The 3,811-nt window shown below is 41.2% G+C and overlaps 1 long non-coding RNA gene across 1 annotated transcript; it reads right to left on the reverse strand.

Moving 5' to 3' along the window:
- Positions 1 to 2,265: 2,265 nt before the first annotated feature.
- On the reverse strand, positions 2,266 to 3,478 carry LOC107837262 (uncharacterized). Its single transcript, XR_001663278.1, has 2 exons — positions 3,140 to 3,478; positions 2,266 to 2,712 (listed from the first exon to the last, which is right to left on the reverse strand). It is a non-coding gene; the product is annotated as an uncharacterized LOC107837262 (long non-coding RNA).
- Positions 3,479 to 3,811: the final 333 nt, after the last annotated feature.

Here is a 3,811-nt window from a genome sequence, read left to right on the forward strand (position 1 = left end):
CCCCGATGCTCGGCTGCTCCGCCGCATCCGATGTGTTATCCTAGTGTGAAGATGAAAAGGCAGGTCATGGGGGGGGAGGGGTTGGGCGTATTACGGAGACAAACTGCGAACCGAGACCATTTGGACCGGCTGCAAGTTCGGGCCTGTGCGCAGCTGTGAGCCCGATCAGCGATACTGACTGAAGAGCAAGGCCGCGAAGGCAAGCCGCAAAAGGTCAGGAAATAAAGTCGAGCTCTCACTCTTATCGCAGCACCAATCAGCTGTGCACAGCTGCCCTTTCCCACCTGTCAGCCGTAGATCCAGCCCTGTTTGGAGGCAACAACCTTTCATGTTCCGAACTGCATAAAAAGGGCGCAAAAAGGAGGAATTAGCATCATGTCACAGCCACTGTTCAAAGCTGAGCGGATGCACACGCGAATATGCAGCAATTAGCTAAAACTGGCAATGCTTTGAGCGAAGGAAATAAAAATCTGATTTTTTTTCTTCATTAAATGCCAAAATGATGGATTAAATCCAATGCATATAAAAAAAAAGGAGTGGGGCAGCAGTGACATTTTGGCGTGTTGTTTTGAGTCGTCTCTCCAGAGGTATTTCCTTGAATTGAATTTACATGCAGGGTTTCCAGTAATTACCTCACTGATCGGGAGAGAGCGAGACAGAGATTGCTCTAATTGGATATTTGGCCCCTCTGGATGTAGGCTGAACCATGGAGCAGCATCATTATACTCTCACATCAGGTTCTAATTTGAATGCCCACTCCCTACTGCGCACCACAGACTTGAAAGTGTTGGAAGTCGGCTAAAATCTTTATGATTATTACAGTCGTAGATAAAAAAAACTAAAACCGATATTTGAGCAAGGTCATATTTAAATAAAGGTCTTCTTATTTGTTCTACAGGGCGTTGAGCACGTTTTTTCTTTAAATTTATCAAGCATTTTTCAGGTTAAAACTTCCCTGATCAAAAAAGAAGTATATCTATCCACATACGGAGAATGCATATAACCAAAAATGTCTGTAAGTGAACCATGTCAGCAAAACAGACAGGCACCTTCCACATGTATTAGCACCTTGGGTAAAAATGTTCAAAAAACCTTAAAACGTGTCATTTTATTTCAGCAGTATGATAGTACACTGATAGTAAAGCACACACAGAATACATAGATACAAATACATTAAGAACTATTTAAAAAAATATGACAACAGCTCAAAAGCAGATTGGTCAAGGAAGCATAAATAGGAAAAAAAAAAAGTCAAGTGGTCCAGTTTCACTTGATTTTAGCAGGAACGGTGGTTCATTGGGCATCTGAAGAGCCGCCGCAGACAATGGAAAAGTTTCAGTCAGGTGTGGAGACTGCAACACCTGGACACTCCCCCCAGCAGAGATCATCTGTTGAGGGGAGAACTCCCACATGCACACACAACCACACACACAAATCATAACAGTCTTGGTTTCTTTTGGAAAGTCAAGAAACTTGTTTCTGCACCTCCTGATGATCAGTCAAACCAGTCTGGGTTTGGCAGATGCCTAACTGCATTTTGTCACATGTAAATTTGAGTAAAAAGCAGATTATGGTCCAGGGCTGTTTTTCAGAAGCTGGGCTCGGCCCTTTGATTCCAGAAAAATGCCTGAGCATCGGAGTACAACATAAGGTCCATAAGGTCGTGGATTAGTAAGTTTGGCATGAAAGAACTTGAATGGTCTGCACTGAGTGTCGACCTTATTCTGAGAGAATGAGACTCTTTCAGTCCTACCTTGTCCAACACCAGTGTCTGACCTCACATATATGGCTTGAGGAGAACGGTCACAATTCCTATAAACACTCCAGTCATAGAAACTGAACCACATATTGAAGAGATTTTGGAACAACCTAACCCAACCCAACAATTCATTTCATGCCCAGCTGAACATATGACACAGTTATGCTCATCTTCCAGAAGGAGGTTTATATTCATATATTGCATATATATTTTACTGCACAGCGCTCTCAGTGGTTGTCAAGGCGACAAGAAGGCATTCATAAAATGTGAATAAAATCAGTTAAATGTGTTGCTCGATGTTTCCATGCGAGTTACTCTAAACAGTTTGATCACAAGCTTCAATTGAATCTGTACAGTTTAAGAACGTGGGTTTAAAAACATATACTGGAGAAAAAAAAAAAGAAAAAAAAAGTTAGCTAAATTAGCAATGTTCTGCTTAGATAATAAATCTTGTGATTGGCTGTATATATCATAGTGAAATAATAACTCGGTTTAACTCACAGGAAGTCTGTGCCGGAGTGATATTTATTTTAAAACACTTTTGGGATGCATCCTCTGGGTGTGCAGCCACCAGACAGTGACTGCATGCGGACGCAGCAACTATAAAACGAGAGCAATAGGTTTTTATCTCCGCCTCCTCCCCCAGCTTTTTGCTCTCTGTCTGGCACAGCCCGAGCTGCACGCGCATGCAGACTTTCATAACACAATGTGGACTTTCGCATTAAACCCAGTGATGCAGAACCTTCCCGCGAGGTCGTGTGCAGGTCTGGACACATTTATTTATTTGTGCTTAGGATGTAACCGGTGTAAAAACAATCAGTAAATACAGATTTATTTCTCTGATTTACAGCTTTCCCACCGCCGGCCTTTGTAGTCATCTTTCACCCACTCATGCACAGATATTATAACCAACGGTTTCTCTTGATGAGTCAGGAAGCCAAATGTGCCAAAAGCTGCAAAAAATGTGTGAAATGCCCTTAACAATAAGTAAGATAATTAATTGTAATCGAATTAACTTTTTTATTATTATTTTTTTTTTAAGTTTTGTAAGTCATGCAGAGCAAGACAGCAGATTTAGTCATCAAGATCTGCTTCCTGCAGATTGCAGATGCAACCTTGACGCAAAACAGCTGATCGTTCTTTACCAGGCTTTTGCCTAAGATGCTGGCATGTTGAAGAGGTAATTATTGATTATTGATTCAACCTTGTTGGAGCAGGGATGCATCTGAAATCTGAAGGACAGTAGATATTGAGAACTGGGGTTGGAGTCCCCTGGCTTAGAGCAACACATACAAATATTAACAGCCTACTTTTTCAAAACAGAGTTATGTTTGCTGCTGTTTTTTCAGCCGGAGAACTGCCGTGTTTATGTGTAGTTACCTTGGCCGAGGCTGTGAACTGCATCCATCCACCAGATCCACTGGGACTCGTCAGTCTGCTGCAGCTCTGTCAAGAAGGAAATAAACTTTTCTATGTTGTATCAGACTATCAGCTGTGCAGCAGCGTCAGATATGGCGTCGCGAGCGCGACTCATGATCAGGTGATTCGATACTTTGGTGCGACTGGCAGGCTTAAGCGAGGCAATTACTCAGATAGATTAAAAGTGGCTTGTTTGATTTATTCTGAAATTTGACATAATCCACATTTTTGTTATCAATAGAGAAAAGGTTCCATTTTTTTCAGCTTTTGATATAAAGTGGGTGGTATTTTTGCTTTTGGATGATAAATGTTTATTGGTCAGGCCTAGGAACACGCAACGCAAAACTGAATTGCTGACGTACTGCCGTGTGTCACCGTTGGACACACGGTGTGCATTTTGATTTCATGAATTTCTTCATCAGATTTGAGATCTGACTTGGACTTGAAATGAAATATCTGGACATGAGAAAATAACTTCTCATTTGAAATCCCGTTTTCTTAGACATATCAGATTTTCTTTTTTCTTTTTTTTTTTCTTAAATTAGATTTTTAATCACACTCATTCTTCTCGAGCTTTAAACGTTATGCCAGAATACATTCACGTCCTCATTTGCATAAACAATTGAACTCGCC

This window comes from Poecilia formosa, unplaced genomic scaffold (genome assembly GCF_000485575.1).
Source record: "Poecilia formosa unplaced genomic scaffold, Poecilia_formosa-5.1.2 Scaffold128, whole genome shotgun sequence".
Taxonomy (NCBI): Eukaryota; Metazoa; Chordata; class Actinopteri; order Cyprinodontiformes; family Poeciliidae; genus Poecilia; species Poecilia formosa.